A 17,566-nucleotide genomic window follows, 5' to 3' on the forward strand; every position below is an offset into this window, starting at 1 on the left:
GTGTGCAGTAAATAGTTTACTCAGATATGAGAGTATAGGTCTTGCCAGAAGTTGTGACAACTGACGAGATGATTTTAAGTCAGAGGAAACGATTTCAAAATTAAACCGCTACATCCAATTTGATCACGGAGGATTTTTTATAGTATCTTGTACTTGAACTTGAGGTTACATTTTAAAACCCAACTAACATCAAAGTTGTATTCATTCCACTGCACAAGATCATCCAATCATAGATTGCCATTGCATATCTCTCAAAAAGTCATGAGAGAGTGTACTCTAGATATACATACATGTAGCAGAGTTATGTTGGGCTATCTGGGAGAAATGACGTTAACGTAATACATGGGAGGGGGGGACAAGAGTTCACAAGTTGAAAACTGAATTTCCACACCATAACAGAAAAATAGTATTATTTGGAGGAAACAAAATGTCCACTCTCTTTAATAAAGTCGGCTTCATAAGAAAATTGAATAAACTGCTGAAATTATATAGCATGTGAGTATGCATGCTGAGACATTAGTATGCATACTAACCTACTGCAGTAAAAATTAAGCTATGATATGTGGTTTCCTTTTAATTGAAAGTTTTAACATAAAATATGCTTTACGTTTAGATCTTCAATTAGACTTGCAACTGATAGGAAGCATGCACATGTAGTGTCAGTTCTAAGAATTATAAGTTTTTATTATTATTATTTGTGTATAATCATAAATTTGTTGTGATTATACACAAATTGTTTTTGTTGTTCCTATATAATTTCCGCAAGAATGTACTAAGAGTCTTTTCTGTTACGTGATGATGAAGTAGTTATCCCTTAGTAATGCTATAAATTCTCTTTTTATCATCAAGCATGCTTCCTCCTTCCTCATGGCTGTATCCTTAAAACCGAAATCATTCATAATGATAGCATTTCTTGTAGCCATTTACACTGCTTGGAAAGAAGTGTGAGAACAGCCATGCACCCACCTTGTAAGAATGTTGGATCTAGAAATAGCATATGAGAATCTGTCTAGTGGTAATTGATGTGAGAGCTTTCACTAAAAGGGAGCATGTGTAGAACCATGGAAAGAAGTCAACAGACATTCCCAGGGGCGAGATGCATCCTGTCATGTAACGCGTTTGTAGCCGGTATAAATTGGAGGAACACGATGCTCTCAAGTGAATGCAGCTGTGTCCAAGTGAAATGGCTGCGAGAAGGGAATTGACATCGTTTGAAAGAGGTGTGATAGGATGCCATGTTGTTGTAGGATTATCTGTTTGTCAACAATTTGCCGAACAGATAAGACTGCAACAACATGGCATCCTATCACACCTCTTGCAAACGACATCAATTGCAGTTGACTCCATGCGCTCCCATCTCAGTGATACCATACTGAGATGAGAGCGCATGGAGTCAACTGCAAGTGCTACTGGAGTAGACGATAACCAACCACACTCACAGAACGTGACCGTAGGATGCTACCACGGATAATTTGTAAAATCCGCCATTCGTCAGCCGGTACGTTGAATGCAGTGTTCCAGGCATCGACTGGAACACGAACCTGCACAAAACCATTCAGAATCGAGGCTGATAACATGGGTTTCCGTAGTAGGACTACAATATGCAAGCCCACATTGCTCGAAGTAACAAGCAGCGTTGTCTTCAGTGGTGGAAAGAGCGTGTATAGTGGGACGTAGAAACTTGGAAAGCTCTGTTATGGAGTTTCGAATAACGCTATGCCCTCAACGCAGCATATGGATGGGTGTGGCGGATTTCCAGTGAAAGTCTCTTACCAGAATGTGTAATCCCAACTATGAAATTTGGAGGTGGCGGTGTGATGATATGGTCATGTTTTTCATAGTTTGGCCTCGAACCTTTGTTTTTGGTGCCATGGCATTGAACTCCAAGAGGTATCTGAATACCACAGTGCTTCCCACTTTGTCTCTTTCAGCAAGACAATGCATTGTGTCATAAGGCTGCTGCAGTAACTGCATGGTTTGTGAACATGAACGTCACCACACTTGACTGGCCTCCACAGAGTCCTGACCTCAACCAGCGAACATCTGTGGGGTGAACTCGAGCGTTGGATGAGCTGAAGGAATGTCCACACCACAACAGTCAAGGACTTCATTGCATGCCTACAAGAAGAATGGTCCAAAATTCCCAGGCTATCGTACTCTTTTGGGAAGTATGCTCCTTAGAATTGCTGCAGTCATCGCATCAAAAGGAGGTCCTACGACTTTTTGCAGGACCACTACTGTTTGTAGCTCACACTATGATCTGTTGACGTCTTTCCAAGCAGTATAAGGCCAATGAGCATAACAGACTGAGAAGGCAGAGTGAAGCATTGACTTGACACGGAAAACTGCGTCATAGAGGAATCGAATTCTTATGGGAAGTATTCAAATGAAATAGATTGCATCAGCAGAGTTACTAAAAAAAGTTCACAGTGAAGTAAATGGATGAATGAAACTTGAAAGCAAGAGCTTCCTAAGTAGTAGCATACCGGTCACTTCTGACCAGATCAAGATAAGATAAGGAATCGTGACGTGATTGGTTATTCAGACGATGGCGTCATTGTGTGTGTGTGTGACGTCATGAGTTTGGAATTTTTCTGGGGAAAATATATGTGAGTGACGTCACGTTGTTCGTTTGATTCGTATGGAATTGTGGATGATAGTTAGAGATAAGGATTCGTGTCATGATTGGTGAGACACTATGAACAAAATAGGGGTAGGGTGTATGAGGGAAGCAGATGAAGATAAGTGACGTCATTTGTTAGATGTAAATAAATGATGTTATTATTTTGAATGGAAAAGGAAGATATATTAGTGGATAAGGATTCGTGTCGTGATTGGTGGGACAGTTTAAACCAAACAGGGGTAGGGTGAATGGGGAATGTAACGTCACTGTCATGGATGTGTGTTGTAGATAAGTAAATCGTTTGCATATAGTATTATGGGTGATGGATAGTAATAAGATAGAGTTTGGAAATTTTGAAATTTCGCTGGGGGCCCCCTTCTGTCAGGGACATTATGTGGTGTGTTTGGTTCGTGTATAGCATTGTAGTAAAATTAAAGGTTACATTTTTATTTTTTAAACCAATACATATATTTTTGTGCATTATTATAAGCACAGAAACTTTCATTATGTTTCCAAAAGCATTTAAAAGAACACATTATGTTTTCACGTTTTGGGCATTCAATTTCAGTTAAATCAAGAACAGGTATCCTTATTAACTACGTTAATGTTTTCGATTTTTCTCTTCCTTTGGAGAACAATATTTAATACAGTCATACCCTGACTTATGCGGTTTCTTATATGTATGTATCCCCATCCCTCTTCACGACTCATCACTAGTCATATCTTTTCAGCACTGTCCTCATGCACCAGTGTTGCACATGCTGTGAACAAGCACTGACATGTTTTGCGCAGTCTCCATTCATACACGAATTTTATAGTCTACACTCTACACCTTGCGATTGTTTAATGTTATGTTCTTGATAAAAATTTTATCACATAAAAAATAATAATGTCATCCAAAAGATGCAAGTCCGATTCTTCTACTGCTAGCAAGAAAAGAAAAACATTGACTTTCGAAACAAAACTCAAAATTATTAAGGATTTTGAAGGCGGAATGAAAATTTGTGAGCTAGCAAAGAAGTTTGATCTACAGGAATCCACAGTAAGAACTATCATAAAAGAAAGGTTTACAGATTTTGGAGGACATAGATTCTAACGAGGAACGAATTGTAGCCACAAGGCAAGGATTAAAAAAATCGTTAGCTTGCTATGAAGAAATTTTGCATGACAAGAAAAAGACATTATGCCATCAGATGAATCTATTAGATTCATTGAAACCATCGACATCGAAATAACTTTCTTTTTTTTGTACGAAAAACTACAATTACGATTATATTTATAAAAAATATAGGTGTTTTTTGTAAACCTTTCGTCCCAATTAACTAATATTTTGTATGTTTGAAAGTTTATTTTTCAATTGGTTAGACTATAATAAATTTAGTTTAATGCTTTATCCAAGTGTGAGCAAAAAAAGTCGAAATTAGTCTGGGTAGTGGACCTTCCCTTAATGCATAACATTAGACATATCCACAAGTGTTTTTCATTATGGGAGATACTGAGACAGGAGTGATGTTAGCTTGCTCCACCTTTGCAACGAGTTTCCCAGTGTTGTACCACCTTACCCCAGCCCTGAAGATACTTTCAGGTGCAAACTTTGTTTGCTCACACTTGGATAAAGGATTAAACTAAATTTATTATACTCTAACCAAGTGAAAAATAAACTTTCAACTTCTTTCTCTAAATCCAGAGTAATTTATTAAAAAGGTGGCACTGAAGAGACCTCAATAAAGGTCGAAACTTGTCTGGGTAGTGGCCCTTCCCTTAATGCATAACATTAGACATATCCGTAAGTGTTTTGCATTATGGGAGATACTGAGATAGGAGTGATGTTAGCTTGCTCCACCTTTGCAACAAGTTGCCTGGTGTTGTACCACCTTACCCCAGTCCTGAAGATACTTTCAGGTGCAAACTTAGTTTGCTCACACTTGGATAAAGGATTAAACTAAATTTATTTTGTATGTTTGTATATATAAATTATACTCTGAGTTACACAAATTCGACTTACGTGCTTTTTTGTTGGTCTCACGTACCGCACCACATCGGGGTATAACTGTATTTGCATGTTGATTGTATTATCCATTCTCTTAGTTTGCCCAGAGATAGTAACCAATTTCCCACTTCAGCTGATGGTTATATTTTATTAACCAAGAATTCTGTTTTTTAACTCTTTCAGGTAATTCTTTCCAACTACAAGTTGATTTTGTCAATCCATATCTTACAATAATTCCATCAGAAATACAAATTTCTTTAGGAAATAAATTTGAAGTCTTATTCAAAAGAAAATGTCCATCAATTATACCAATGATAACTGAAAATTCGTATATTTCACCCACTGTAGGTGAAAAATATTTTTCCTATTTGCTTTCCTTCACATCTCCCTTTCCCTTCAGCTTGCTTATCTCCCCATGGATGAGCAGAGAAGAGGGAGGGTGAGGGAGGTGTAGGATGCGGGAGCCTTGCAGGAAAGACCACTGTCAACCTCTTGACTACCCTTTCACTTCCACCATGCAATGCTTTTTTTTCCATCCCAACAATTTTGGACATCCGGAAATGGCAGATATCTTTTAGTGATGTCACCTCAGTTTGAGGTGACATCACTAAAAGATATCTGCAAATGGTGAGCTCGCTCATCTCCCCTTGGATAAATTCGAGCCGCAGAGATAAATTTTTCCCTATGATGTCACATCAACATAAAATCCACCAGCATGCGAAAACATGTCTGTGAGTCATCTGCATGAGTTTCATTTTTGAAGGAACAGTCAGAGTAAGGGTCAGGTAAACTACTATATGGAAAAAGAAAGGAGTCAAATGCCTTTTCAGTTACTGCAATTCGTTCATCCAGTGCAGAACTATCATATTGTGTTGTGGTGTTTTGTGTCCAGTAAAGTAAAATAATAAGTGAACCACAAAAGTCTTTGAAATTTTCTTTCTTCAGGAAAATAGCATGAGACAAAACTCTTCACATAGCTCTAAAAGAATGGAAACTGATTATTATTTTAGAAGACACTTACATTGTAATGTATTTATCCAGGACCACTTGGGAAAAGTTACACAGGAAGTGGTCTGATATCCTCAGCTACTTGCAAAGAAGAGTTGACTACGAAATGGATCTCGGTGACTGTTATATTCTGAAATGCCAAGATGGCGAATTAATGCTTGATGATACAGGAGCTGGTGGATATAAAGTTTTCTGCATTCGTTGTGAAGAAGCTGAGAGATTTTCACCAAAAATGTACAACACTGATAATCATTTACTATTTTTGGAAACTGAATTACCAGCAATGGTATCATGGGGAAAATTATCGCTAATCATCTAAATTCATCAATGGTAAAATTAGACCTTCAAGATTTTATTCAATTCAATAAAGATTCTTTATTTTGGAATATTTACAAACATTTTAGAAACACTGCTTGTGTATATCTGCTGAAAAAGAATACACAGTAAGCTTAATGAGGCATGGTCTCATTTCAAGACTGACGCAATATCAAATGTCTGGAGCTGTACTTACTATGGTATCTGTTCTAAAAACTCTTTTGCATGACCAACTGTTTTGATGTAACCAAGAAACAGTGAGTAACGAAAATTTTCTTTATTGAACTCTTTCGAAAATGTTAAGAGTGTAAACTAAATATTGTGAAATATTTTTAGGTAATTACAAGTTTGGAATTTTTTTTTCTTTGTAAATAATAATATTTCAGAAAAATAAAATATGCATTTGTAGAACTTAAATGAACAAAGATGTGTGGTGGTGTTGTGTATTTTTACTCAGTTATTCAGTTTAGAATTTGATATTTAAATCCATAACTTTATACCTTAATGCAATTCTGTTTAATTATTATAAAAAAATCACTACTGCGAAATTAATGCCAGGAATGTGGGGGGGGGGGAAATAAGTGAGGAAAACTGATAACTTGTAATTAATTATTTTAGAAAATTGTCTAATGCTACCTATTTGACATTGCTTTAGTTATCTGTGAACATTATGTTCACATACTCGAAAATCTGACCTGTTAGAATTTGATGATTTTTACAGAGAGAAAGCAAATACTTTAACCCAAAAACGTGACTTAAACTGTTAAAAACGTTTGGTATAGAAAAAAGGTTTGTACTCTGCAGATAACACAAATACAAATTTTGGCTTTCCCTACACAAAGCAAGATGAAAACACATCAGCAGCATATCCACCAGCATGCAAAACAATGTCTGAGTCATCTGCACAAAAGTTTCATTTTTGAAGGAACGGTCAGGGTAGGAAATGGTAAGGGAAAACAGTACTATAAGGGAAAACAAGCGAGTCAAGTGACTTTGGGCGAAAGGCAACCGTTAATCCACTGCAGCTATTGTTTTGTGTTGTGGTGTTTTGTGTCTGGTAAAGTAAAAATAATGAGTGAGCCATAAAATTCTTTGAAAGCTTCTTTGTGAAAATTTCCTATTGTTTAGAATTTTGTAACAGAAAGTTAACATAAATATAAGATCAGAGCTAATAATCAGTGAAATAATAATAATAAATAACTATTTATTTATGGTGCCATATGAATTAATGTAAGAAGAAGAGGAATGAAGGAAAACGATGTTGAAAAATATTTTTCACCTACAGTAGGTGAAAAATACGAATTTTCGGTTATCATTCATATAATTGATGACAATTTCTTTTGAATAAGACTCCAAATTTATTTCTTAAAGAAATTTGTATTTCTGATGGAATTATTGTAAGATATGGATTGACAAAATCAACTTGTAGTTGGAAAGAATTACCTGAAAGAGTTAAAAAACAGAATTCTTGGCTAATAAAATATAACCATCAGCTGAAGTGGGAAATTGGTTCACTATCTCTGGGCAAACTAAGAGAATGGATAATACAATCAACATGCAAATATCAAATATTGCTCGCCAAAGGAAGAGAAAAATCTAAAACATTAACACAGTTAATAGGGAGACCTGTTCTTGATTTAAATGAAATTGGATGCCCAAAACGTGAAAACATAACGTGTACTTTTAAATGCTTTTGGAAACATAATGAAAGTTTCTGTGCTTATAATAATGCTCAAAAATATATGTATTGGTTTAAAAAAAATAAAAATGTAACCCTTTATTTTACTACAGTAACAAGTTCCCAAGAACAGAAATGAATAAACTTTTGCACAAGCATGGGAAATCAATCCCTATGACTGATAATGCTACAATAATAGTAAGGAACTAAAAAAGAATGCACTTCTCACTTTATTTAATTTCTGAATGTTAGATTCAAACAAAGAATATTGTAAATTATATTTCAGTCAAATAAAATGTGTAAACTTAAATGAACGACTGGGTGTCATGGATGTGTTATGCAAATTTAAGTAAGACCATATATATATATATATATATACATACATACATACATACATATGTATGGGCACCTGATCAGAATGCCACAAGAGAGGCTCCCTCAGCAGGCCCTCTTTGCCAAGCCAGAGGGTGGGAGGCCACGTGGAAGGCCAAGGACTCACTGGATAGATTATATCCAAAACCTTGGGTGGACATGTTTGGGAATCCCACCAGAACACCTGAGCTTGGTGGCAGAAGATCGTGACCATTGGAAGTTCCTCTTGCAGCTGTTGCCCCCACAACCCAATTAGGAAGAGTGGGCCTTGAAGATGTATGTATGTATGTATATACATATATATTTTTTGAAGTTACAGTGAATTCACACACAATTTATTTATTTCACCAGACTAGACGAAAACACTCGTACTAAATTCTAACAGCAAGACTGTTATAATTTAGTATTTTACAGAGAGACAGTTGATATTTTAACCCATCACGTTACTAAATCTTCTGAACTCCCCAAATACACATTTTGGGGGAGTGAGAAGACAGGATAAATGAATGTTCGTAGCAAAGTCAAAAGAAGAAAAAATAGGCAGAAAACGTTTATGCTGCTTTCATAAATAAAGAGAAGGTACATTTTTCTTTTCTTTTCACACAACTGTACATGATAAAAGTTAAAATCAAGTGACTTGAGTAAGAGTCAAAACTTATTTCACAACTTTACCACCAATACATTCTAGTGTTGGGGGAATTAAAAACAGAGACCATAGCAAATAATGGAATTGCAGTTTTGTGAATAAAGTACAAATGAACTGAAAAGTGACAATTTTGTTACTATATCTGTAGATACCTTCACCAGACTAGAAAAAAACGGTCGTACCAAATTCTAACAATACGACTGTTAGAATTTGATTATTTTACAGACAGATAGCAGATATTTTAGCCCATCACATTTCTAAAACTCTCAAAACGTTTGCTGTAGAAAATAAAAAGGTATCGTAGTGTGCAGATAACAAGTGAATCAACATGCAAATATCAAATATTGCTCGCCATATAGTCAGACCTGTTCTTGATTTAAATGATACCAAATCATGAAAACAATATGAGTAGGAATTTCAAAACTTTGAAAAGCTGATGAATTTCTTGCTTGCTGTGATCATAAATATTTATTTGAAGGTAAACATTTTATTTTTCTTTCTTTATTTCTTTTTTATTTTATTTTATTATTTTTTTTTTTTTGATGGTTGACATTGTAGTCACTCAGTAAGTGTGAGAAACACAGACAGACAACCCTGGGAAATGTACTTTGAAGAACACCGCGATACATCTATGATAGGATGTGATACAAATGTAAACAAATACGCCATCTACTTGAAAACAAGAAGTAATTATAAAATCCATAATCAGGGATGAATAAAGCTTAGGATATGTTCACAATCACGTGAATGCAAAACAGTTAGTCACTCAGTAAGTGTGGGAAACACAGACAATCCTGGGAAATGATACTTTGAAGAACACTGTGATAGATCTACGATAGGATGTGATTAATTATTTACAAAACTGTCTAAACTAAAGTTTCCCTACTCTGAAAGAGGACAGAAAACAAATGACCAGAAATGACTCAGTCATCTTCAAGATAACACTAATGAAAAATTACAGTGTGGGAAAATAATTCACACACAGTTTAATTATTTATTTTACTCAGTTATTCTTTTCGAATATAACCGCGCAGTTAGCCTAGTGGCTTTGTGCTTCGCAACCATATGCCTGGGGAAGGAGTGTCCCAGGTTCGATTCCCGTTGTAGACGTGAGGAATTTGAGGATCTTCCTCAGGCATAGCCAAGTTAGCTGGTCTTGGGCGCGGTCAGTAGGGTTTTTTCATCCCGCAAACAGGCAAACCGGCCCCATGAACATATGCCTCTACAGTCCAAAATATATCCCCCACCAGCGGCAGACCAGGCGACGGGTCGGTTGGGAGTAGTACTGGACCCTGCATGGGAAGCGGGAATAACGCGTAGTAGAAGAAGATTCTTTTCGAATATGCAGGAACTGAATTTTAAAAGTAAAATAGAGAAAACAACAAAACAGATTGAAAAAAAAAATTACGAGTCAAAATACCAAGTCTAAGTACAAATGTCGCACTACCTTGTGAAATAAATATAAATAGAAAAGGCAAGCGCTGAGTTTAATTTTCTTCCAGTATGTCGGTAAACAGAGAAGGTCCAGAAGCATGGGAAAAAAACATAGCCATGAGCGAAGGAAATAACGAAACGCCCCAGCAACCTATAATGAAAAAAGAGTCAACTGCATTTCAGATCTTGTGTTTGTGTGTTTTGTGCTGTGAATATATGGCTAAAATCAACAATTAGGAATATTCAGAAAACCTCACTAGTTCCAAGAAGTCCCATTCTGGAAAGTAAGTTAAGCTTTTTTGTTTAACTTAAACGTAGCATGTAAGTGCAGTTCTAACAGAGAATAGTTTTTTTTTCCATAAGAATAATCATAGGGTACATATATTAGAGTATCACCATGGATACACTAGCGACTTTGCTTGTCTAAATGACTAGTTGAGGGACACCAGCATATAATTAATTATTCAGAAAAGGTCTAAAGGCTGCCGCCATCTAAGCTCTAGACTAAGAATACCCATACTCATCTATTGACAAGAAAAACGCGCGCGCGCGTGTGTGTGTGTGTGTGTGTTTGAGGGGACACCAGCATATAATTAATTATTCAGATAACCCGAAATGCTGCCACAATCTCTACTCTACTCGAAGAATTCCCATAGTCTTTAACAGGAAAGAATATCACATACGCACTTATTGGAAAATTAGTATTGCCAACTATAGACAACAAAAAACAAAACTTGACGACAATGACGGATATGCGTTACCCTGGGAAAATTCCAAGATATCTTATCCCAGAAACATCACCCACAATTCCATTGGCAAACCAAAACACCACGTGATGTCACAGACATATGTTCCCCAGAAATTTCCAAACACATAACGTCACGAATCCTTATCTCTAAACATCACCCACAATTCTTTATGCGAATCAAACACAGCACGTGATGTCCCTGATAGAAGGGGGGACCCACAGCAAAATTCCAAACATTCCAAACCCTATCTTATCACTATCCATCACCCATAATGCCATACTCAAACCATTTACTTATCTACAACTGATAACAACACACATCCATGACAGTGATGTCGCTTCCCCCATTCACTCTACCCCTGTTTGGTTTAAAGTGTCCCACCAATCACGACACGAATCCTTATCCACTAACATATCTTCCTTTTCCATTCAAAATAATAACGTCACTTATTTACAACTAAAAAATAACGTCACTAATCTTCATCTGATAACAACACACATCCAGGACACTGACGTCGCTTTCCACATTCACCCCACCCCTATTTGGTTTGAACTGTCCCACCCATCACGACACGAATCCTTATCCACTAATGTATCTTCCTTTTCCATTCAAAACAATAACATCACTTTTATTTTATTTATTTATTCGTATGGAGTTTCCTCCCTTTTTCTCCCCCATCCCTATTGGGGCGAGTTGAGTCCCCCTCATGGGGGTTTAAGTATTTTTGGTTGTAGATCCGTGTGTGTTCATGGGACCGGTTTGCCTGCTTGCAGGATGAAAAACACCAGATAAACTGGTGGGATAAACCCTACTGCCTGCACCCAAGACCGACTAACTTGGCTATGGCTGAGTAAGATCCTCAAATTCCTCACGTCTTCGACGGGAATCGAACCTGGGACACTCCTTCCCCAGTCATATGGTTGCAAAGTGCACAGAGACACTAGGCTAACCGCGCAGACAATAACATCACATATTTACATCTAACAAATGACATCACTTAGCTTCATCTGATAATAATACACATCCACGACACTGACGTCGCTTCCCCCATATATCCTACCCTTATTTTGTTCATAGTGTCCCACCAATCACGACACGAATCCTTATCTCTAACCATCACCCGCAATTCCATACGCGAACCAAACGAACAACGTGATGTCACTCACACATATGTGAGGGACATCACCCCAGAAAAATTCCAAGCATTCCAAACTCATGACGTCACACACACAAGACGTCATCATCTGAACAACCAATCACGTCACGATTCCTAATCTTGATCTTGTCAGAAGTGACCGGTATACTACTTTCCTAAAATGAAAATGTGGATTAAATATTAGAGAAGAAAGCCAGGGGAATTATGCCTGTAGGTGAAGAAAACCAGTGAACTATGAAAGGAAGTTTGATAAACAGACCAAGGAAGATCTGAAAGATATTTTTCACTATTTAGCAAATAGAAAGAAGGGATAACCATGAAAGAATAACCTTCGTGAATGCAGAGATGGTATAAAATTGCCAGATGCACTTGAAGTAAGTGTTAATTAATCGTTTTAGTTATGGAACAGGATGAGATTCTGGCACATGCCCCATGGATTTATTACAAAATTAGCAATGCTCCTAACGTGGTTCAACTTGAGCCTCTGCACAAATGCAATTCCTAATATTTCTGAGTGGAAGGCAAGATAATTCCGGTATACATAGGTGAATGTAGGACTGATGCAGCTAATCATAGAGGAGTCATTATCTCTAGAGTGGTCACTAAGGAGAGGATGATGAGAATCTGTCTAGAGATGGATAAGAGCCATAATCTTCCATAGAAAGCAGCATAGTTTTATTAAAGGAAGGTCTCATTGTAGCAGTCCGCCTGTATCTTAGATTTTGTAATTCTACAGAATTTCACAGAGATGGGAAGTTATACAAATTTAAAGAGATAAATATGCAAAATCAAGCCTGTGACATCGATAGGAGAGTGAGTGACAGACACGTATTAAAAAAGGGATTCTGAAAGTGCTATCTACCCAAGAGAAGGGTGATTAGTAGTGTATTATGGAGTCTGTACTAGGCCCATTGTTGTTTCATTTGACATATATTAATGATGCTGTAGGTGGTAATATGCAGTTCTTAGTATCTAGCTTTGGACTGAGAACATACAACATTTCAAGCAGAGTATTATATTAATTACAATTTGGTGCATTTAGTCAGTAAAACTAGAAACCTGAAAGTAGTTAAATTTTAGGGGCAACATTACTGAGATGAAGAGAACATTATACTATAGAAATAGGGAAGCTTACTCTTAATTCATAAGACTGATAAGAATACATCTGGTTTATTATGCTCAGGCATGATCACCTGGGTTCCATACAGGAACAAATTGAGAGAATGTGTTCTTCAAATGCTTGAGAAAATTCTTATAAAGATGAGAACCAAGAACTCGCTAACATTAGATTTGAAAATTTGTAGATGAGATTGCATTTTTTAGGAAACACACTAGACGAGAGGCTATAGAAGGATAAACAAAAAAAATATATTTGTGATTTAATTTTTGAAGTTGGTTTCAAGGAATGCTAAATAACTGCTGCATAAGAGTAGGGAAATTACAGGAGAGTGGTAGCATTGTACCAATACCAAATCAGATAAACAGTAACCATTAATATATCTAGACAGTACATGACAGAAACAGCATGTAGGGAAAAGAGAATGAGATTGGTGTGATAGAGTCACTGAATAATTTAACTAGTCAATTCTGTAGTGAATCAAGATTGTTTGGAAGTTCGTGGGGCGGGGGGGGGAATATAGAGTGATGTACCTAAGGAAGCGATGCGTATGATGTTTGTCAGAAGTAAAATGAGAAGAAAAGGATTCTTTTATATATATATACAGGGTGTTCGGGATAAATTTGACAGTTTCGTAAGGAAAAAGAAAATCTTCTTTGTATCTATTAAATTTAATGAATTGACAAAAAAACATTACAGGCAGAGTTAATTACAATACTATCAACAAGATTTACTCAAAATAACCACCATTAGCATCGATCACAGCTTCAATTCTGCTTCGGAACCTCGAACAAGCTGATGCTACAGTCTCCCTGGGAAGCGCCGCAAAAACTGTTTTAATTTTATCCATTAACTGGGCTTTTGTATTACTGGAAGTGCGATTGGTGTCTTTTTCAACTGCGCCCCATACAAAATAATCCATGGGGTTAAGGTCTGGGGAGTTTGGAGGCCAAACATTTGGACTGGTGAAGTCGTAGAAATTTTCAGACAACAATTTTTGACTTTTCCCAGAGGTGTGGCAAGGGGCCGAATCCTGCTGCCATACATACGGCCTACCATTGGCTACCCTTGTTATCCAGGGCCTGACTACAGTTAGCAACTCCACGAACAAAGCCCGAATTCCAATGCCAGGGTTCTTCAACACCTGTTCCTGCAGATTTGCGAGGAATTCTGCTGTACGAACGCAATCAGATCGTCTGCTAGGGATCTTTCTTCTTGCTACATCCTCGTAGTCACCATTGCAAGTCTCTAGTTCATGCCTGATTGTTTTTACTGTATTCAGGGAGCATTGGGCAGCAGTCGTAATATCCTTATTTTGATGGCGGGCACGAATCATCATGATACAAGTTATTCTCTTCCATGATTCAGGTGGGTTCCAGCTATCCATCCTTTCTGACATCTTGTATATGAATGAAGAAGGGTCCAAACTTTTAAATGAAGAGAAGTGTGTGTTAATACATGTAACTTACGGAAAAATATAATTAATTATAAATATGTCAAATTTATCCCGAACACCCTGTATATATATTATATATATATATATATACACACACACACACACACACACATATAAGAAATAAGAGGACTGAATTTTACTAAAGTAGTCTTGTCGAAATGGGGGTCTGTTTCCGCAGTGTTAGGTTGCCCAATGAAAGACCGCCATTGGTTCGATCCGTCACTATCTAGAAGAGCTTTTTCTAAGCCTTTCCTCGGGACGGTTCCCGAGCTAGTCGATCTTTTGCACAGGCAAGTAGCTTTTTCCCATAAAACAAATTGCTATAGAATTCATACCATACTATTATAGACAACGAGAACCAATGCTTTCTCTTCCTAAAGCATTGGTTCACTGATAGCTTCTAGTTAACATATATGGAATCTTCTGAAAATTTTGCTGAAAAATACCACACTAACTCAACAATATGGCTATGTTATAGAAAGTTTATTTGCTTGGTTACAAGGTATATTATACTTGACACGAAATTATATTCTTGTTTTTCATGCCTAAGCAAACGAAGTTTGCATGTCAATTATCTTCACAACTAGCTTACTTGGATATAGAGGCTGCTGTCACATCAATTGCTTCAGTACCCCATAATGTAAAACACTTCCTTTCTGGCGTGTATATAACTATGCATTATCGGAAAGCTCGCACCTAGACTGGTACGATCTTTATTGAGGTGAAAAAGTAAAGGGGTATTCATCATAAGCTTAGAGTAGTTAGTATAGAATGGCAAGAAAGCCTGATAGTATTAGGAGAGAGAGAGAGAGGTTTCATCAGTGGGAACTAGACCTGAGAAGTCCTAAAGCTAAATCAATGCAAAGTCAGATATATTCTATATACAAGCAGTGAAATGGTGTATCACAATATTATTAAAATACTCTGGATTAATGATAGTAGAAAGCTTTTTGCTTGGTGTTACAAAGTATATTATTTGACAAGAAATTATTATATTCTTGTTCTATTCCTTTATAAGCAAAGTCTGCATGAAGATCTTTTGCACTGACTTAACCTTAGTATTTTCCTGGATGACCTGCACTGATGAGACCTCAATAACGGTCGCAGCCAGTCTACGTAATGACCATTCCCATAAAGCATAAAATATACAAGCGAGAAAGGAAAAATGTAAACAAGAATATAATTTCTTCTCAAGTGTAATATGGCTGCGTAATGTCGATATTTTCCTTATCCCAGGGTCCAAATAAGCACTTAATAGTTTCAACAAATTCCTGAATAGCTTAGAACCTAAAGAACGTTTTACAGTAGAAATTGAAGAAAACAGAACACTTCCTTTCCCTGATGAGATCTTAATCACGGGGAAAAAAAATCAGATTAACTTTCTCAATATACAGAAGGGAATACCAGTAGGTATTTACATCGTAATTCTTACCATCACCCTGCCCAGAAATTGTCATAAAAGCCCTTATAACCATAAAAGCGTGCACAATGGCAGCAATAAAAAAGGAAAATAAATGGATTTTTTTAGAGAAGTGCTTGCTTTTATTTTATTATTATTATTATTATTATTATTATTATTATTATTATTATTATTATTATTAATAATATTATTATTATTATTATTATTATTATTCTCCTTTGAAGAAGCCAGGTACTTATAAAATATTCTGCACAGTGGCATGTGTTATGTCAAACAAAAAGGGGCTTTCTGGAGAAATTCGCATGAAAGAATATATTAAGGAGGTTGGGTGAAAAAACCACATCTTGTCATACTACGAAGGGAAAACATCAGAGACCCTAAAATGGGAAGTAACAAAAAATGCCGGCAGTATTTAAATGATTGTAAATTGTATCCCTTGGGGGAACACAGGTGGGAGACTGTTCTGCAGTGCAGCAGTTGCAGGAATGAAGGAGGAGGAAAAGAAACTTGTTCTGTTTGTTTCTAGGTGTACTGTGAAGGGATATTGAGCAGCAAATGGACGTGTTCCAACGTGTTTCTACAATCCTATTTGTAGAATATACATACTGCAGAAACTGTACGTCTGTGTGAAAGTGGGGAGAGAGAGTTGGTAAGGGATGGGTCATTTATAAGTCTAACTGCTCACCTCTGTATTGAGTCAAGCATTTTGAGAGAACTTTTGGGCCCTACCTCATATGTGGGAGCAGTATTCAAGAGCTGGGCGGATTTGTGATTTGTATAATGTTAACAGCTGTTTAGAGGTGAAGTAACGCCTTGAGCAAAGGAGAAATCCTAGTTTTTTTTTAAGCTGAGGATGAAATGGTTGTGATGTGTTTATGCCAGGAGAGGTTTGATGTGAGGGTAATTCCAAGAAGAGAGATCTCAAACTGTCTCTGGAAATTTGGGTATCGTCAAAAAGGATACTAGGGAAAATGGTCCTTTTTTATAGGAAATAGTGTAGAACTGGGTTTTATTAGCATTGAAATTGATGAGGTTATCCGATTGTAGGATGACTTGGAGATTGGAATTGAGTGGTAGTTGTTGATGTTCTGTAAGTTGAGGTGAGTTGTGTAGGGTAAGGTTTATCAAATGCAAGCGAGGAGTGTAGTGTGCTGTCGTATGCAAAACTGTGTATTGGGTTGGAGGTCAATTGAAGTAGGTCATTGATATATAACAGGAAGAGGGTTGGTGAGAAGACAGAACCTTGTGGAACCCTAGCATTAATTGAATGGTGGGATAATAGAGGAGCCATAAACTATCACACACAGTACGCGTCCAGACAAAGCTGGCAATCCAACTGCAGAAGTTCTGGGTCAGACAGAATGATGGTAGTTTGCTTAGTAAGCCTTTGTGCCAGACCTAGTCAAAGGCTTTGGAGATATCAAGTGCAACCACTTGAGATTCGCCAAACTTCTCCATGGCATTTGTCCAGAGATGGGTGACATATGTAAGATCTCCTGTTGATCGGCAGCGACGGAATCCATACTGGCGGTCATTTATTAGGTGGGCGTCTTCAAGGTAGTGTAGGAGTTGAAAATAGATGATTTTTTTCATTACTTTTGA

The sequence above is a fragment of the Typopeltis vanoorti genome, chromosome 11 (genome assembly GCF_054136105.1).
Source record: "Typopeltis vanoorti isolate ZY-2024b chromosome 11, IOZ_Tvanoo_1.0, whole genome shotgun sequence".
NCBI lineage: Eukaryota > Metazoa > Arthropoda > Arachnida > Uropygi > Thelyphonidae > Typopeltis > Typopeltis vanoorti.